Genomic DNA, 21394 nt, shown 5'->3' with positions numbered 1-21394 from the left:
AAGCAAAAGAAAAAAAAGAGAGACAGGTGGTTTATCTATCACCAAATAGAGATGAATATTATATGATAGCAGCAGGAAATTCTTTGTCCTTGAATCAAGGTATTCAGGAAGAACAGGTTGTTCCGGCTAGATACCGTCAAGAATTCTTGACTATTGCATGGGAACAGATTCATGTTAGAAGTATTTTTCCTTTCCAATATTTTTCTATTGGGGGTTCTCTCATTCCTTTTATTGAGCACAATGATGCGAATCGGGCTTTAATGAGTTCTAATATGCAGCGCCAAGCAGTTCCGCTTTCTCGGTCCGAGAAATGCATTGTTGGAACTGGATTGGAACGCCAAACAGCTCTAGATTCGAGGGTTTCCATTATAGCCGAACGCGAGGGAAAGATCATTTCTACTGATAGTCATAAGATACTTTTATCAAGTAGTGGGAAGACTATAAGTATTCCTTTAGTTAACCACCGTCGCTCTAACAAAAATACTTGTATGCACCAAAAACCCCGGGTTCCACGGGGTAAATCCATTAAAAAAGGACAAATTTTAGCAGAAGGAGCTGCTACAATTGGGGGCGAACTTGCTTTAGGAAAAAACGTATTAGTAGCTTATATGCCATGGGAAGGTTACAATTTTGAAGACGCAGTACTAATTAGCGAACGTTTGGTATATGAAGATATTTATACCTCTTTTCACATCCGGAAATATGAAATTCAGACGGATACGACAAGCCAGGGCTCCGCTGAAAAAATCACTAAAGAAATACCACATCTAGAAGAACATTTACTCCGCAATTTGGACAGAAATGGAGTTGTTAGGTTGGGATCCTGGGTAGAAACTGGTGATATTTTAGTAGGTAAATTAACGCCTCAGATAGCGAGCGAATCATCTTATATCGCGGAAGCTGGATTATTACGGGCCATATTTGGCCTTGAGGTTTCCACTTCAAAAGAAACTTCTCTGAAATTACCTATAGGTGGAAGAGGGCGCGTTATCGATGTGAAATGGATCCAAAGGGACCCGCTCGACATAATGGTTCGTGTATATATTTTACAGAAACGTGAAATCAAAGTTGGGGATAAAGTAGCCGGAAGACATGGGAATAAAGGGATCATTTCCAAAATTTTGCCTAGGCAAGATATGCCCTATTTGCAAGATGGAACACCCGTTGATATGGTCTTCAATCCCTTAGGAGTACCCTCCCGAATGAATGTGGGACAAATATTTGAAAGCTCGCTCGGATTAGCGGGGGATCTGCTAAAGAAACATTATAGAATAGCACCCTTTGATGAGAGATATGAGCAAGAGGCTTCAAGAAAACTTGTGTTTTCAGAATTATATGAAGCCAGTAAAGAAACAAAAAATCCATGGGTATTTGAACCCGAGTACCCGGGAAAAAGCAGAATATTTGATGGAAGAACAGGCGACCCCTTTGAGCAACCTGTTCTAATAGGGAAGTCCTATATCTTAAAATTAATTCATCAAGTTGATGAGAAAATTCATGGGCGTTCTACTGGGCCCTACTCACTTGTTACACAACAACCGGTTAGAGGAAGAGCCAAGCAAGGGGGACAACGAGTAGGAGAAATGGAAGTTTGGGCTTTAGAAGGATTTGGTGTTGCTCATATTTTACAAGAGATACTTACTTATAAATCTGACCATCTTATAGCTCGCCAAGAAATACTTAATGCTACGATCTGGGGAAAAAGAATACCTAATCATGAGGATCCTCCAGAATCTTTTCGAGTGCTCGTTCGAGAACTACGATCTTTGGCTCTAGAACTGAATCATTTCCTTGTATCTGAAAAGAACTTCCAGGTTAATAGGGAGGAAGTTTGATCGGAATAAATATAAATTCTTTTCTTATTTCTATTTTATGATTGACCAATATAAACATCAACAACTTCAAATTGGACTCGTTTCCCCTCAACAAATAAAGGCTTGGGCTAACAAAAACCTACCTAATGGAGAAGTCGTTGGCGAAGTCACAAGGCCCTCTACTTTTCATTATAAAACCGATAAACCAGAAAAAGATGGATTGTTTTGCGAAAGAATCTTTGGACCCATAAAAAGCGGGATTTGCGCTTGTGGCAATTCTCGAGCGAGCGGAGCTGAAAACGAAGACGAAAGATTTTGCCAAAAATGCGGGGTCGAATTTGTGGATTCTCGGATACGAAGATATCAAATGGGATACATCAAACTCGCATGTCCCGTGACTCATGTGTGGTATTTGAAAGGTCTTCCTAGTTATATCGCGAATCTTTTAGATAAACCTCTTAAGAAGTTGGAGGGCCTAGTATACGGCGATTTCTCTTTTGCTAGGCCCAGCACTAAAAAACCCACTTTTTTACGATTACGAGGTTTATTCGAAGAGGAAATTGCATCCTGTAACCACAGCATTTCTCCCTTTTTTTCTACCCCAGGCTTTGCAACATTTCGAAATCGGGAAATTGCGACAGGAGCAGGTGCTATTAGAGAACAATTAGCAGATTTGGATTTGCGAATTATTATAGAGAATTCTTTGGTCGAATGGAAGGAATTAGAAGACGAGGGGTATAGTGGAGATGAGTGGGAAGATAGAAAAAGACGAATAAGAAAAGTTTTTTTGATTAGACGCATGCAATTGGCGAAACATTTTATTCAAACAAATGTAGAACCAGAATGGATGGTTTTGTGCTTATTACCGGTTCTTCCTCCCGAATTGAGACCTATTGTTTATAGGTCTGGAGATAAAGTAGTGACTTCAGACATTAATGAACTTTATAAGAGAGTTATCCGTCGGAACAACAATCTTGCCTATCTATTAAAAAGAAGTGAATTAGCGCCAGCAGATTTAGTAATGTGCCAGGAAAAATTGGTACAAGAAGCCGTGGATACACTTCTTGATAGTGGGTCCCGCGGGCAACCGACGAGGGATGGTCACAATAAAGTATACAAATCACTGTCAGATGTAATTGAAGGTAAAGAGGGAAGGTTTCGCGAGACTCTGCTTGGGAAACGGGTCGATTACTCGGGGCGTTCTGTCATTGTTGTGGGTCCTTCGCTTTCATTACATCAATGTGGATTACCTCTAGAGATAGCAATAAAGCTTTTTCAGCTATTTGTAATTCGCGATTTAATCACGAAACGCGCCACTTCTAATGTAAGGATTGCTAAAAGGAAAATTTGGGAAAAAGAACCCATTGTATGGGAAATACTTCAAGAAGTTATGCGGGGACATCCTGTACTGTTAAATAGAGCACCTACCCTGCATAGATTAGGCATACAGGCCTTTCAACCCACTTTAGTAGAGGGGCGTACTATTTCTTTACACCCATTAGTGTGTAAGGGTTTCAATGCGGACTTTGATGGAGATCAAATGGCTGTTCATCTACCTTTATCCTTGGAAGCTCAGGCAGAAGCCCGTTTACTTATGTTTTCTCATATGAATCTCTTATCTCCCGCTATTGGGGATCCTATTTGCGTACCAACCCAAGACATGCTTATCGGGCTTTATGTATTAACGATTGGAAAGCGTCGAGGTATTTGTGCAAATAGATATAATAGTTGCAGAAACTACCCAAATCTAAAAGTAAATTACAATAATAATAATAATTTTAAATATAGGAAAGATAAAGAACCCCATTTTTCTAGTTCTTATGATGCACTGGGAGCTTATAGACAAAAACTAATCAGTTTAGATAGTCCCTTGTGGCTACGATGGAACCTGGATCAACGCGTCATTGGGTCAAGAGAAGTTCCGATTGAAGTTCAATATGAATCTTTGGGGACTTATCATGAGATTTATGCCCACTATCTAATAATGGGAAATAGAAAAAAAGAAATTCGTTCGATATACATTCGAACCACTCTTGGTCATATTTCTTTTTATAGAGAAATAGAGGAAGCCATACAAGGATTTAGTCAGGCCTATTCATACACTACCTAAACAAGAAAGTTAGATTCGGCGATGCCCCTCCCCTTTCGGGGGGCATTCCGATTTCCCTAGTATCATCATTATTTGCCACGCGAATCCAGATTGAGATTGAGGCAATTAAGTTAATTAAATTTTCGAATCACTGACTCAGGCCCATTGTCGAATCCTACTCAGCAATTGTCGAATCCTACTCAGCCGAAAAGGGGGTACTTATGTATGGCGGAACGGGCCAATCTGGTCTTTCATAATAAAGAGATAGACGGAACTGGTATGAAACGACTTATTAGCAGATTAATAGATCATTTTGGAATGGGATATACATCCCATATACTGGATCAACTAAAGACTCTGGGCTTCCATCAAGCCACTACTACATCGATTTCGTTAGGAATCGAGGATCTTTTAACAATACCCTCTAAGGGATGGTTAGTCCAAGACGCGGAACAACAGAGTTTTCTTTTGGAGAAACACTATTATTATGGGGCTGTACACGCGGTAGAAAAATTACGCCAATCTGTTGAGATATGGTATGCGACAAGTGAATATTTGAAACAAGAAATGAATTCAAATTTTCGGATAACGGATCCTTCTAATCCAGTCTATCTAATGTCTTTTTCAGGAGCCAGAGGAAATGCATCTCAAGTACACCAATTAGTAGGTATGAGAGGATTAATGTCGGACCCTCAAGGACAAATGATTGATTTACCTATTCAAAGCAATTTACGCGAGGGACTTTCTTTGACAGAATATATAATTTCCTGCTATGGAGCCCGCAAAGGGGTTGTAGATACTGCTGTGCGAACAGCAGATGCTGGATATCTTACACGTAGACTTGTTGAAGTAGTTCAACATATTATTGTGCGTAGAAGAGATTGTGGTACTATCCGAGGTATTTCTGTAAGTCCTCAAAATGGGATGACGGAAAAACTTTTTGTCCAAACACTAATTGGTCGTGTATTAGCAGACGATATATATATCGGTTCACGATGCATTGCCGCGCGAAATCAAGATATTGGAATTGGATTAGTCAATCGATTCATAACTGCCTTTCGAGCACAACCATTTCGAGCACAACCAATATATATTAGAACCCCCTTTACTTGCCGAAGCACTTCTTGGATCTGTCAATTATGCTATGGCCGGAGTCCTACTCATAGTGATCTGGTCGAATTGGGAGAAGCCGTAGGTATTATTGCAGGTCAATCAATTGGGGAGCCAGGGACTCAACTAACATTAAGAACTTTTCATACTGGCGGAGTATTCACAGGGGGTACTGCCGACCTTGTACGATCCCCTTCGAATGGAAAAATAAAATTCAATGAGAATTTGGTTCACCCCACACGTACCCGTCATGGGCAGCCTGCTTTTCTATGTTATATAGACTTGCATGTAACTATTCAGAGTCAAGATATTCTATATAGTGTGAATATTCCCTCAAAAAGCTTGATTCTAGTGCAAAATGATCAATATGTAAAATCCGAACAAGTAATTGCGGAGATTCGTGCCGGAACGTCCACTTTACATTTTAAAGAAAGGGTACAAAAGCATATTTATTCTGAATCAGACGGCGAAATGCACTGGAGTACTGATGTTTACCATGCGCCCGAATATCAATATGGTAATCTTCGCCGATTACCAAAAACAAGCCATTTATGGATATTGTCAGTAAGTATGTGCAGATCCAGTATAGCGTCTTTTTCACTCCACAAGGATCAAGATCAAATGAATACTTATGGTAAAAAAGATAGGGAAATTCTTGATTATTCAACGTCGGATCGAATCATGTCCAATGGCCATTGGAATTTTATCTATCCTTCTATTTTTCAAGATAATTCAGATTTGTTGGCGAAAAAGCGAAGAAATAGGTTCGTCATTCCATTACAATATCATCAAGAACAAGAGAAAGAACTAATATCCTGTTTTGGGATTTCGATTGAAATCCCCCTTATGGGTGTTTTACGTAGAAATACTATTTTTGCTTATTTTGACGATCCCCGATACAGAAAAGATAAAAAGGGTTCAGGAATTGTTAAATTTAGATATAGGACCCTAGAAGAAGAATATAGGACTCGAGCGGAAGACTCAGAAGAGGAATATGAGACCCTAGAAGACGAATACAGGACCCGAGAGGACGAATATGAATATGAAACCCTAGAAGAATCTAAATATGGAATCCTAGAAGACGAATACGAATATGAAACCCTAGAAGACGAATATGGGAGCCCAGAAAACGAATATGGGAACCCAGAGAACGAATATAGGACTTTAGAGAAAGACTCAGAAGAGGAATATGGGAGCCCAGAGAGCAAATATAGGACCCAAGAGGACGAATATGGAACTCTAGAGGAAGACTCAGAAGACGAATATGGCAGCCCCGGGGAAAGCGCAGAGGAAAAATATGGTACTTTAGAGGAAGACTCAGAAGAAGATTCAGAGGACGAATACGAGAGCCCAGAGGAAGATTCCATCTTAAAAAAAGAGGGTTTGATTGAGCATCGAGGAACAAAAGAATTTAGTCTAAAATACCAAAAAGAAGTAGATCGGTTTTTTTTCATTCTTCAAGAACTTCATATCTTGCCGAGATCTTCATCCCTAAAGATACTTGACAATAGTATTATTGGAGTGAATACACAACTCACAAAAAATACAAGAAGTCGACTAGGCGGACTGGTCCGAGTGAAGAGAAAAAAAAGCCATACGGAACTCAAAATATTTTCCGGAGATATTCATTTTCCTGAAGAGGCGGATAAGATATTAGGTGGCTGTTTGATACCGCCAGAAAGACAAAAAAAAGATTCTAAGGAATCAAAAAAAAGGAAAAATTGGGTCTATGTTCAACGGAAAAAAATTCTCAAGAGCAAGGAAAAGTATTTTGTTTCCGTTCGCCCTACAGTGGCATATGAAATGGACGAAGGAAGAAATTTAGCAACACTTTTCCCGCAGGATCTCTTGCAAGAAGAAAATAATCTCCAAATTCGACTTGTCAATTTTATTTCTCATGAAAATAGCAAGTTAACTCAAAGAATTTATCACACAAATAGTCAATTTGTTAGAACTTGCTTAGTAGTGAATTGGGAACAAGAAGAAAAAGAAAAGGCTGGTGCTTCCCTTGTTGAGGTAAGAGCAAATGATCTTATTCGCGATTTCCTAAGAATTGAGTTAGTCAAGTCCACTATTTCGTATACACGAAAAAGGTATGGTAGGACAAGTGCAGGACCGATTCCCCATAATAGGTTAGATCGCGCCAATATCAATTCTTTTTATTCCAAGGCGAAGATTGAATCACTTAGCCAACATCCAGAAGCTATTGGCACTTTGTTGAATCGAAATAAAGAATACCACTCTTTGATGATTTTGTCGGCATCCAACTGTTCTCGAATTGGTTTATTCAAGAATTCAAAACATCCCAATGCGATAAAAGAATGGAATCCTAGAATTCCTATTCGAGAAATTTTTGGGCCCTTAGGCGCTATTGTAGCTAGTATATCGCATTTTTCTTCATCTTACTATTTACTAACGCATAATAAAATCCTGTTAAAAAAATATTTGTTCGTTGACAATTTAAAACAAACCTTCCAAGTACTTCAAGAACTTAAATACTCTTTAATAGATGAAAATAAAAGGATTTCTAATTTCGATAGTAACATAATGTTGGATCCATTCCTTTTGAATTGTCACTTTGTCCATCATGATTCTTGGGAAGAGACATTGGCAATAATTCACCTTGGACAATTTATTTGTGAAAATGTATGTCTATTTAAATCGCACATAAAAAAATCCGGTCAAATTTTCATTGTAAATATGAATTCCTTTGTTATAAGAGCAGCTAAACCTTATTTGGCCACTACAGGAGCAACTGTTAATGGTCATTATGGAGAAATCCTTTACAAGGGAGATAGGTTAGTTACGTTTATATATGAAAAATCGAGATCTAGTGACATAACGCAAGGTCTTCCAAAAGTGGAACAAATCTTTGAAGCGCGTTCAATTGATTCATTATCCCCGAATCTCGAAAGGAGAATTGAGGATTGGAATGAGCGTATACCAAGAATTCTTGGGGTCCCTTGGGGATTCTTGATTGGAGCTGAGCTAACCATAGCCCAAAGTCGTATCTCTTTGGTTAATAAAATCCAAAAGGTTTATCGATCCCAAGGGGTACAGATCCATAATAGACATATAGAGATTATTATACGCCAAGTAACATCAAAAGTGCGGGTTTCCGAAGATGGAATGTCTAATGTTTTTTCGCCTGGGGAATTAATCGGACTATTGCGAGCGGAACGAGCAGGACGAGCTTTGGATGAATCGATCTATTATCGGGCAATCTTATTGGGAATAACAAGGGCTTCCCTGAATACCCAAAGTTTCATATCTGAAGCAAGTTTTCAAGAAACTGCTCGAGTTTTAGCAAAAGCTGCCCTACGAGGTCGCATTGATTGGTTGAAAGGCTTGAAAGAAAACGTAGTTCTGGGGGGGATTATACCTGTTGGTACCGGATTCCAAAAATTTGTGCATCGTTCCCCACAAGACAAGAACCTTTATTTCGAAATAAAAAAAAAAAATCTATTCGCGTCGGAAATGAGAGATTTTTTGTTTCTCCATACAGAATTAGTTTCTTCAGATTCTGACGTAACAAACAATTTTTATGAGACATAAGAACCCCCATAAAAATATTTTTTACTTTACTAGACTTTTGAACTTAGAACACTAACAGGTCAAATTTTAGATTTTTAAGATTTTTATTTTAATAAGTAAAACAAGTCAGTTAATTCATTAAGGTGGTTATGTTTATACCATGTATCAATGGCCAACTCTTATCTTAGTACAAGGTTCTCTCGGAACAATTATTATTTATTTCAAGCTATTTCGGATCTTTCTTAATCTTCAAAAAGAACTAAATTCCGTAATGGAATGGTAGGATTAAAAAAAAGGAAGTGTGGAAAAAATGACAAGAAGATATTGGAACATTAATTTGAAAGAGATGATAGAAGCAGGAGTTCATTTTGGTCATGGTATTAAGAAATGGAATCCTAAAATGGCCCCTTACATTTCGGCAAAGCGTAAAGGTACTCATATTATAAATCTCGCTAGAACGGCTCGTTTTTTATCAGAAGCTTGTGATTTAGTTTTTGATGCAGCAAGTCAGGGAAAAAGTTTCTTAATTGTTGGTACCAAAAAAAGAGCAACAGATTTAGTAGCATCAGCTGCAATAAGGGCTCGTTGTCATTATGTTAATAAAAAGTGGTTCAGTGGTATGTTAACGAATTGGTCGATTACGAAAACTAGACTTTCTCAATTTAGAGACTTAAGAGCAGAAGAAAAAATGGGAAAATTCCACCATCTCCCAAAAAGAGATGTGGCAATCTTGAAGAGAAAATTATCTACTTTGCAAAGGTATCTCGGCGGGATCAAATATATGACGAGATTGCCAGACATTGTGATCGTCCTTGATCAGCAAAAAGAGTATATAGCTCTTCGGGAATGTGCCATTTTGGGGATTCCTACTATTTCTTTAGTCGATACAAATTGTGACCCGGATCTCGCGAATATATCGATTCCAGCCAACGATGACACTATGACTTCAATTCGATTGATTCTTAACAAATTAGTATTTTCAATTTGTGAGGGCCGTTCTCTCTATATAAGAAATCGTTGATTAAGAATATATAGTGAATTCTTGGGCAACTGCGTAAATTTATGGAATCACTTACTTTACTATATCTTTTTTTTTGCATAGAATTTTTTTTGCATAGAAAAAAGAAGGGGAATATTGATATATATTAGAGGGTATTGATATATATTATGATCTGATGTGCTTTCTTGGTATCCTAAATATAAGATTAATACTTCAAGTTGCTGAGTTGAGAAAGAGATGGTTGAATCAAAAGAATTCCTTTTTTGAAGTTCAATTTTTATCAGAGGACAATATGAATATTATACCTTGTTCCATTAAAACACTCAAGGGGTTATACGATATATCGGGTGTAGAAGTAGGCCAACACTTCTATTGGCAAATAGGAGGTTTCCAAATTCATGCCCAAGTACTCATCACTTCTTGGGTCGTAATTACTATCTTGCTAGGTTCAGTTGTCATAGCTGTTCGGAATCCACAAACCATCCCGACCGACGGTCAGAATTTTTTTGAATATGTCCTTGAGTTTATTCGAGACTTGAGCAAAACTCAGATTGGAGAAGAATATGGTCCCTGGGTTCCCTTTATTGGAACTATGTTCCTTTTTATTTTTGTTTCGAATTGGTCGGGTGCTCTTTTACCTTGGAAAATTATAGAGTTACCCCATGGGGAATTAGCAGCGCCCACGAATGATATAAATACTACTGTTGCTTTAGCTTTACTCACGTCAGCGGCATATTTTTATGCTGGTCTTAGCAAAAAAGGATTGAGCTATTTCGAGAAATATATTAAACCAACTCCAATCCTTTTACCAATTAACATCCTAGAAGATTTCACAAAACCATTATCGCTTAGCTTTCGACTTTTCGGGAATATATTGGCGGATGAATTAGTCGTTGTTGTTCTTGTTTCTTTAGTCCCCTTAGTAATCCCTATACCGGTCATGTTTCTTGGATTATTTACAAGCGGTATTCAAGCTCTTATTTTTGCAACATTAGCCGCAGCCTATATAGGTGAATCCATGGAGGGTCATCATTGAATTGACTCTTTTTGGAAATAGTATTTTTTTTTTTTGCAGCTTAGCTCAATTCATGCATGGTTCCAGATAATCTGCTTGGTTGCAAAAAAATAGTTAGAAATGCGTATGAATATATAGCCTAGAGTTGTAGGAGAGAGAATAGAATAGACTATATTATGGAATTTTCAAAGTATATATGCATTAAGGAGGGTGGAGTCAGGCTAGATCTATACTATAATATCCTTAATGTCTATAAGTGGAGTCCTCTTTTATGCAGGTTTCCACTTTAAGCAATGATTTTAGAATCCGATTCAATAGAAAATGAGAAAATATGCAAACAAAATAGAAGAAACAAATGTATATATATAGGATATTATATTATATATTCCTAGGTTAGATTCATTATCTAATCCGATATATGGATATGGAATTCCCTTCTATGTAGTTCGGACAATTCACATTATCATTTCAATTTGATTTCAATTTGTACTTTTTAGTTACTTTACTTCTCCCCAATAGAGCTTAGAAGTAAGAATTTATTGGTTGATTGTATCCTTAACCATTTCTTTTTTTTGACACGAGGAACTACTCACCATGAATCCACTAATTGCTGCTGCTTCTGTTATTGCTGCTGGATTGGCCGTAGGGCTTGCTTCTATTGGACCTGGAGTTGGTCAAGGTACTGCTGCAGGACAAGCTGTAGAAGGTATTGCGAGACAGCCAGAAGCAGAAGGTAAAATACGAGGTACTTTATTGCTTAGTCTAGCTTTTATGGAAGCTTTAACAATTTATGGACTAGTTGTGGCACTAGCGCTTTTATTTGCGAACCCTTTTGTTTAATCTTAAAAAAAAAATTCTTTCGATTTCGATTAGATACTTTTTTCTTTTTTTAGTAAATTGGTATTTGCTTCCACAATTCCAATTATATCAATACTTTATTTAATTTACTCCTATTTATTACTCCTGGAATTATCTATTTATCGGGACAGATAATACCCCATTCTAGGAAGGGCTGAGTTGAGTATTATTAATTTAGAAGATATGCTCACCTTCTTATTTCCCGTCCTTAGTTTAGGAAAGTGGAAAGTTTTTTCCTTTTATTTTAGGAATTTTGGGAACAGAACATTTCAACAAAGGAAGTCTTTCACCGGTCAAACAAGACGTAAGACTTAATCTAAAAGAAATTACTAGATTGAATCTATTTGCATTAAAAAAACCGATCAAAAAAGGGCGAGCGAAGTAAGTGATCGAAAAACTTTGTTCTTTGTTCGTCCTATCTATAAGAGGAGAGCATATGAAAAATGTAACCCATTCTTTCGTTTTTTTAGCTCACTGGCCATCCGCTGGCAGTTTCGGGCTTAATACCGATATTTTAGCAACAAATCTAATAAATCTAACTGTAGTGGTTGGTGTTTTGATTTTTTTTGGAAAGGGAGTGTGTGCGAGTTGTCTATTTCAAGAATAGATTGGATCTATCCGGCTGCACTTTATAATATTTTTTAGTATTTTTCGGATAAATAAGAAAAGGGTGCACGATCTCGACGAATTACTTCTGAATAAATTCAGAAATCATATGGAAGAACCATAGCATTTCGCGACTCATTGGTAAATCAACTTTGATTCTCTATAAACCAAGAATGTGAGACCATTAACACGGTTAAAGCTAAACTGCTTGAAGTCCAGGCAAAAAGAGGTACTCTTTCTACAACTATATTAGTATTAGTACCAATTTAAACGGGAAATAGCTAATGTAAAATTTATCTGATATAGAACACTCATATCGATAAAATGGTTTGAACTATTTACTAGAAAAAAAAGGGGGCACCCTGCCCTTTTTTAACCAATGCCGAATCGACGACCTATGTATAAAAAAGAGAAATTTTTTGGATTTGAAGAAAAAAAAAATAAAAAAGAATTCTATTAATTTTCATTTTCCATTTATTTAGTTAGTTTTTCTTAATGAAATTGAAATTATTAACTAGAGGGCAAATAAAAATAAAGAAACAACTTTGCTGACCATGATATATTTTTATCTAGGCGGAAGAGTCCTCTTAATATTTATCTAGTCTTATATAGGTTTCGGTATATTGAAATATAAACATAAAAAAGAAGATAGAGGATAGGCTCATTACTTAAAAAAAAGATATGGAAATAGCTATAGAAAAAAAAAAAGGAGCGTGAGAGCCAAATGAATCGAAAGATTCATGTTTGGTTCGGGAAGAGATCATAAAAGTTGTAAACTTACAAAATAATCTACTTTCATTAAAAGATTTATTAGATAATCGAAAACAGAGGATCTTGAGTACTATTCGAAATTCAGAAGAATTGCGTAGAGGGACCATTGAGCAACTCGAAAAAGCTCGGATTCGATTACAGAAAGTCGAACTAGAAGCGGATGAGTATCGAATGAATGGATACTCTGAGATAGAACGAGAAAAAGCAAATTTGATTAATGCTACTTCTATTAGTTTGGAACAATTGGAAAAGTCTAAAAACGAAACCCTTTATTTTGAAAAACAAAGGGCAATGAATCAGGTCCGACAGCGGGTTTTCCAACAGGCCGTACAAGGAGCTCTAGGAACTCTGAATAGTTGTTTGAATACCGAGTTACATTTCCGTACGATTCGTGCTAATATTGGCATTCTCGGGTCCCTGGAATGGAAGAAATAATTAAATTAATTAGGCCTTGAACTTCTACTTTCGTTTAGAATTTAGGCATTATTTTTCCCCTTGCTTCCGAAAAAAGAGTCAAGAAACACTAATGGCAACCCTTCGAGTCGACGAAATTCATAAAATTCTCCGCGAACGTATTGAACAATATAATAGGAAAGTAGGGATTGAGAATATAGGTCGCGTAGTTCAAGTGGGGGATGGGATTGCTCGTATTATAGGTCTTGGTGAAATAATGTCAGGTGAATTAGTCGAATTTGCAGAAGGTACTAGGGGTATTGCTCTGAATTTGGAATCCAAAAATGTTGGGATTGTATTAATGGGCGATGGGTTGATGATACAAGAGGGAAGTTTTGTAAAAGCAACAGGAAGAATTGCTCAGATACCCGTGAGTGAGGCTTACTTGGGTCGTGTTGTAAATGCTCTGGCTAAACCTATTGATGGGAAAGGCGAAATTATAGCTTCCGAATCTCGCTTAATTGAATCTCCTGCTCCAAGTATAATTTCCAGGCGTTCCGTATACGAACCTCTTCAAACAGGGCTTATTGCTATCGATTCGATGATCCCTATAGGGCGCGGTCAGCGAGAGTTAATTATTGGGGACAGACAGACTGGCAAAACAGCAGTAGCCACAGATACAATTCTCAATCAAAAAGGGCAAGGTGTAATATGTGTTTATGTAGCTATCGGTCAAAGAGCATCCTCCGTAGCTCAAGTAGTAACTACTTTCCATGAGGAGGGGGCCATGGAATACACTATTGTAGTAGCTGAAATGGCGGATTCACCTGCTACATTACAATACCTCGCTCCTTATACGGGAGCAGCCCTGGCTGAGTATTTTATGTACCGCGAACGGCATACTTTAATAATTTATGATGATCTCTCCAAACAGGCACAAGCTTATCGCCAAATGTCCCTTCTATTAAGAAGACCTCCCGGACGTGAGGCTTATCCAGGGGATGTTTTTTATTTGCATTCACGCCTTTTAGAAAGAGCCGCTAAATTAAATTCTCTTTTAGGCGAAGGAAGTATGACCGCTTTACCAATAGTTGAGACTCAATCTGGAGACGTTTCCGCCTATATTCCTACTAATGTAATCTCCATTACAGATGGACAAATATTCTTATCTGCGGATCTATTCAATGCCGGAATTCGACCCGCTATTAATGTGGGTATTTCTGTTTCCAGAGTAGGATCCGCGGCTCAAATTAAAGCCATGAAACAAGTAGCTGGCAAATCAAAATTGGAACTAGCGCAATTCGCAGAGTTACAAGCCTTTGCACAATTCGCCTCTGCTCTCGATAAAACAAGTCAGAATCAATTGGCAAGGGGTCGACGATTAAGGGAATTGCTTAAACAATCCCAGGCAAATCCTCTCCCAGTGGAAGAGCAGATAGCTACTATTTATACCGGAACAAGAGGATATCTTGATTCGTTAGAAATTGAACAGGTAAATAAATTTCTGGATGAGTTACGTAAACATCTAAAAGATACTAAACCTCAATTCCAAGAAATTATATCTTCTAGCAAGACATTCACCGAGCAAGCGGAAATCCTTTTGAAGGAAGCTATTCAGGAACAGCTGGAACGGTTTTCTCTTCAGTAACAAATAAATTTTGCATGTCTACTCTTGTTAGTAGAATAGGAATCGTTGAGAAAGCTTTTTCATTTGAATCATGCAAAAAAGTTTTCTTTGTTTTTAGTTTAGTATAGTTATTTAAAGAATAGATAGAAATAAGATTGCGTCCAATAGGATTTGAACCTATACCAAAGGTTTAGAAGACCTCTGTCCTATCCATTAGACAATGGACGCTTTTCTTTCATATTTTATTCTTTCTTTTATTTTTTTGCTTCTTCCGAGAAAAAACTGTTAGACCAAAACTCTTTTAGGAAATCAAAAAATCCAGATACAAATGCATGATGTATATATTATATCATGCATATATCATAAAGAAGGAGTATGGAGGCGGTAGTGGGAATCGAACCCGCAACCCCAAGGTTATGAGCCTTATGAGCTACCAAACTGCTCTATACTCTTAAACTAAAGAGGGGTAACTAGTGGATAAAAGAGGGTTGGATACGCCCCTCTACCAATATCTATACAAATAGAATAGTCCATTTATACAGAATGGTAAAGAGGGCTCCTCTATGATTATCAATTCCAGAAATCCATACAAATACGAAAGGGTATTTTATCCTTACCAACTGGATCTTGTTGCACCCGGTAACAAACATTCATAAACCATTTCTCGAAGTACGTGTCCGGATAGCCCAAAATGTCGATAGTTAGCTCTAGGTCTTCCGGTCAAAAAACAACGTCGATGAAGGCGTGTAGGTGCACTATTACGCGGTAGGGATTGCAATTTTTCTCGCATTTTCGTTTTTTCACTCAAACTCAAGGGAGAAACTTTGCTTCTTATCTTTTTTTTTAAAGATTGACGAATCAAATGATATTTCTGTTCTAATTTCTGCCGCTTCTTCTCCCTCTGAATCAAACTTTTTTTTGCCATAATGTGTCGTTGCTATTATTACCAAGTATACGGTTCTAATCCTAGATGGAAAAATAAATAGAAAAAGAAATCTAAAAAGGCAGATCCTCCCTCTCTATCAAGAGTAATGAACTAGGTGCTGATACAGTACAAAAAAACAAACTAAATTAACCAAACTTGCCTGATGTTGAGGCAATCAAGAAAGCTGCATAAGTGAATATATAACCCACGGAAAAGTGAGCTAATCCAACCAATCTTGCTTGCACAATGGAAAGAGCCACGGGCTTATCTCTCCAGCGAATTAAATTAGCTAAAGGTGTGCGTTCATGAGCCCATGCTAAAGTCTCAATTAATTCCTGCCAATACCCCCGCCAGGAAATTAAGAACATAAATCCAGTAGCCCAAACAAGATGTCCAAATAAGAACATCCACGCCCATACCGATAAACTATTCATCCCAAAAGGATTATATCCATTGATAAGTTGTGAAGAGTTTAACCATAGGTAATCTCTTAACCATCCCATCAAATAAGTGGAGGATTCATTAAATTGTGAAACGTTGCCCTGCCATAATGTGATATGTTTCCAATGCCAATAAAAAGTAACCCACCCAATGGTATTTAACATCCAGAAAACTGCCAAATAAAATGCGTCCCAAGCAGAAATATCACAAGTACCGCCGCGCCCTGGGCCGTCACAAGGAAAACTATATCCAAAATCCTTTTTATCTGGCATTAATTTGGAACCGCGTGCATCTAAAGCGCCCTTTACTAAAATCAATGTAGTTGTATGCAAACCTAGAGCAATAGCATGATGAACCAAGAAATCCCCAGGTCCTATTGTTAAGAAAAGCGAATTACTATTCTCATTAACAGCATTCAACCATCCGGGCAACCATAGGCTTCGACCCGCATTGAAAGCGGGGCCATTCGTTGAAGATAAGAGTATATCGAACCCATATGTCGTCTTGCCATGAGCAGATTGTATCCATTGGGCAAATATAGGTTCGATCAAGATTTGCTTTTCTGGAGTACCAAAAGCAAGCATGACGTCGTTATGAACATAAAGGCCCAAGGTATGGAATCCTAGAAAGAGGCTAGCCCAACTTAAATGAGATATGATAGCTTCTTTATGGTCTAACATTCTTGCCAATACATTATCCTCATTCTGTTCCGGATTGTAATCCCTAATGAAAAAAATAGCTCCATGAGCAAAAGCCCCTGTCATGATGAACCCTGCAATATATTGGTGATGAGTATATAAAGCAGCTTGAGTAGTAAAGTCTTGTGCTATGAATGCATAAGGAGGTAAAGAGTACATATGTTGAGCTACTAAGGAAGTAATAACCCCTAAAGAAGCTAGAGCAAGACCTAACTGAAAATGAATCGAATTGTTGATTGTGTCATAAAGGCCCTTATGCCCACGCCCTAATCGACCCCCCGGAGGAGTATGCGCTTCTAAAAGATCTTTAATACTGTGCCCAATTCCGAAGTTAGTTCGATACATGTGACCGGCAATGAGAAAAATAAATGCAATAGCTAAATGATGGTGAGCCATATCGGTCAGCCACAAACTTTGTGTTTGTGGATGGAATCCCCCAAGAAGAGTTAGAATGGCAGTTCCCGCTCCTTGAGCGGTACCAAATAAATGATTACTCGAATCAGGGTTTTGGGCATAAAGATTCCATTGACCCGTCAAAAGGGGTCCCAACCCCTGGGGATAGGGTAATACATCTAAGAAATTATTCCATCGAACGTACTCCCCCCTGGATGCGGGAATAGCAACATGAACTAAATGTCCTGTCCAAGCCAAAGAACTTACCCCGAAAAGTCCTGACAAATGATGATTGAGACGAGATTCCGCGTTTTTGAACCACGAAAGGCTTGGTTTCCATTTGGGTTGTAGATGTAACCAACCCGCTATTAAGGACAGCGTAGAAAGAAATAATAGAAAAAGAGCTCCAGTATAAAGATCCTCATTGGTGCGTAATCCTATTGTATACCACCACTGATAAACTCCAGAATAAGCAATATTCACTGGACCAGCAGCACCTCCTCGAGTAAAGGCTTCCACAGCGGGTTGACCAAAATGAGGATCCCAAATCGCATGAGCAATAGGTCTTACGTGTAAAGGATCCTGTATCCATGATTCAAAATTTCCTTGCCAAGCTACATGAAACAGATTTCCGGACGTCCATAGAAAGATTATTGCTAATTGCCCAAAGTGAGAAGCAAAAATGTTCTGATAAAGACGTTCTTCAGTAATATCATCATGACTTTCGAAATCATGTGCGGTAGCAATACCAAACCAAATACGACGAGTAGTGGGGTCCTGAGCTAAGCCTTGGCTAAACCTGGGAAATCTTAATTCCATAATGCCTTTCAAATCCTCCTAGCCACTATCCTACTGCAATAATTCTCGCTAAGAAGAATGCCCATGTCGTGGCAATTCCACCCAGAAGGTAATGGGTTACTCCTACAGCGCGTCCTTGTATAATGCTCAAGGCTCTAGGCTGAGTAGCAGGAGCAACTTTTAATTTGTTATGAGCCCAAACGATAGATTCAATGAGTTCTTGCCAATAACCACGGCCGCTGAATAAAAACATTAAACTGAAGGCCCAGACAAAATGAGCACCTAAGAAAAAAAGACCATATGCAGATAATGAAGAACCATAAGACTGAATGACTTGCGATGCCTGTGCCCACAAGAAATCTCGAAGCCACCCATTAATCGTAATGGAACTCTGTGCAAAGTTTCCCCCTGTAATATGAGTTACCACCCCTTGATCACTTATAGTACCCCAAACATCCGACTGCATTTTCCAACTGAAATGGAAAATGACTACCGAAATTGCATTGTACATCCAGAATAAACCTAAGAAAACATGATCCCAGGCGGATACTTGACATGTTCCCCCTCGGCCAGGCCCATCGCAAGGAAAGCGAAAACCTAGATTTGCTTTATCGGGTATCAAACGGGAACTCCGAGCAAATAAAACACCTTTCAAAAGTATTAATACAGTCACATGTATGGTAAATGCATGAATGTGATGGACTAAAAAATCTGCGGTTCCTAATGGAATAGGTAACAAAGCCACTTTGCCACCTACTGCTACTAACTCGCCGCCTCCCCACGTTAAGCTAGTACTTGTTGTTGCACCAGGAGCTGTTACGCCAGGCGCAGTAGCATGGATATTTTGTACCCATTGAGCAAAGATAGGTTGTAATTGTATGGCAGTATCCGAAAACATATCTTGTGGACGGCCTAAAGCACTCATGGTATCATTATGAATGTACAAGCCAAAACTGTGAAAACCTAGAAATATACATACCCAGTTAAGGTGGGATATGATTGCATCGCGGTGTCTAAGGACGCGATCTAATAGATCGTTGTATCGAGTAGTTGGATCATAGTCTCTTACCATAAAAATTGCTGCATGTGCAGCAGCACCGACTATTAGAAATCCGCCAATCCACATGTGGTGTGTGAACAAGGAAAGTTGTGTACCATAGTCAGTAGCTAGGTATGGATAGGGAGGCATAGAATACATATGATGAGCTACAACAATGGTTGTAGAGCCTAGCATAGCTAGGTTAAGAGATAATTGAGCATGCCATGACGTTGTTAAGATTTCATAAAGACCCTTATGGCCTTGTCCTGTAAATGGGCCCTTGTGAGCCTCCAAAATATCTTTAAGTCCATGGCCAATACCCCAATTGGTCCTATACATATGACCTGCGATTAGGAAAAGAATAGCAATAGCTAAATGATGGTGCGCAATATCGGTCAGCCAGAGACCACCGGTTACTGGATCTAGTCCTCCGCGAAAAGTCAGAAATTCTGCGTATTTGGACCAATTTAAAGTGAAAAAAGGGGTTGCTCCTTCGGCAAAACTAGGATAAAGTTGAGCCAAAAGGTCCCGATTCAAGATAAATTCATGAGGAAGTGGTATCTCTTTAGGATCCACCCCAGCGTCAAGAAATTGGTTAATTGGTAAAGATACATGAATTTGGTGCCCCGCCCAAGAAAGAGACCCAAGTCCTAATAATCCCGCTAAGTGGTGATTCAACATGGATTCTACATCTTGGAACCAGGCCAATTTGGGAGCGGCTTTGTGATAATGGAACCAACCAGCAAAAAGCATTAACGCTGCAAAAATCAATGCACCAATTGCAGTACAATAGAGTTGTAATTCACTAGTTATTCCAGATGCTCGCCAAAGCTGAAAAAAACCAGAGGTTATTTGGATTCCTCGGAAACCCCCGCCTACATCACCATTCAATATTTCTTGCCCTACTATAGGCCAAACTACCTGAGCACTGGGTCCAATGTGAGTAGGATCACTTAGCCATGCTTCATAATTGGAAAAACGGGCGCCATGAAAGTACATGCCACTCAACCAAAGAAAGATAATGGAAAGTTGCCCGAAATGAGCACTAAAGACTTTTCGAGAAATCTCCTCCAAATCACCAGTATGACTATCGAAATCGTGAGCATCAGCATGTAGGTTCCAGATCCAAGTGGTAGTATCAGGGCCCTTAGCTAGTGTTCTTGAGAAATGGCCGGGTCTGGCCCATTCCTCAAAAGATGTTTTTACAGGATCCCTATCCACAACAATTTTTACTTCTGGTTCCGGCGAACGAATAATCATTAAGTCCTCCTCTTTCCGGACAAGACATACAAAGAGACCCGCCAACTGTCTTTTTAGTGAATCTTTGAAAGATATATATTTTGAAAGATAGATTTTGAAAGATAGATTTTGAAAGATAGATATTGTGATTAGTTCTTTTCTTTACTATCTACCATCCTTCTATTTTTTTTTTAGTTATTCACTGGAGCAATTATATATTGAAGTCAATCCGAGGCAAGTGTTCGGGTCTATTATGACATAAAGATTAGGTGCCTAACGGACATTGTTTATCTTGAAAAACAAATATTTCTCGACGTAAGAAAAAAATCTTTTTTATTTTTAATTTAAGAAACTAGTGTATTTTTTTTGAGGGCATAAGCTCCTATCTATATCTACTTTCCTTGAGCATAATATAGGGTTTTTTATTTGATTCTAAATTCCAAGATAACTCATTAGAATTATTAATAAGATGGTCCTAATATATTAGCAATATTTAGATTGCCCCCTCTTTTTATTCACTTTATTACTTCTATTCTAGACCCTATCCCTATGGTTTATTCTTATGAAATATCATATAAAATAGAAGGTATAAGAAATGGATATAATGAAATTCTTGATTCGATCTTACGACCTAATTTATTTGATTAATGGATCAACAACCAAACCACCCATTTTATGAAAAAGAAGGAGCATGGTCTTATTCAAATTCAAAGCGCTTCGTAATCTTCAACCAGTTCTGTGCTTCAATATAATTTCCCGGAGTAAGCGCTATAGCTTGTTTCCAATATTCAGCAGCTTGATCAAACCAAGCTTCCGCAATTTCCGAATCACCCTGTAGAATGGCCTGTTCTCCTCGGTCGGAATAGGAAGTTCCTTCCCTTAGAACCGTACTTGAGAGTTTCCTACCTCATACGGCTCAGAAATTGCTATCTGAATTTCCCCTATCTTAACTGAATTCGATTTATCAAAAATCGATCCAATTTGTTCTTGGGTTAAGCAGAAGAAATTAATTACCTAAGTTTCAAACCCTAATTTTTATCAATA

At 38.2% G+C, this 21394-nt stretch overlaps 1 non-coding gene across 1 annotated transcript; it reads right to left on the bottom strand.

Moving 5' to 3' along the window:
- Positions 1–14973: 14973 nt before the first annotated feature.
- On the bottom strand, positions 14974–15045 carry TRNAR-UCU (transfer RNA arginine (anticodon UCU)). Its single transcript has one exon. It is a non-coding gene; the product is annotated as a tRNA-Arg (tRNA).
- Positions 15046–21394: the final 6349 nt, after the last annotated feature.

Source organism: Triticum urartu, unplaced genomic scaffold (genome assembly GCF_056163025.1).
Source record: "Triticum urartu cultivar PI428250 unplaced genomic scaffold, HENAU_Tu73 scaffold735, whole genome shotgun sequence".
NCBI classification, from domain to species: domain Eukaryota; kingdom Viridiplantae; phylum Streptophyta; class Magnoliopsida; order Poales; family Poaceae; genus Triticum; species Triticum urartu.
This window is presented reverse-complemented; position numbering and strand designations above follow the sequence as displayed.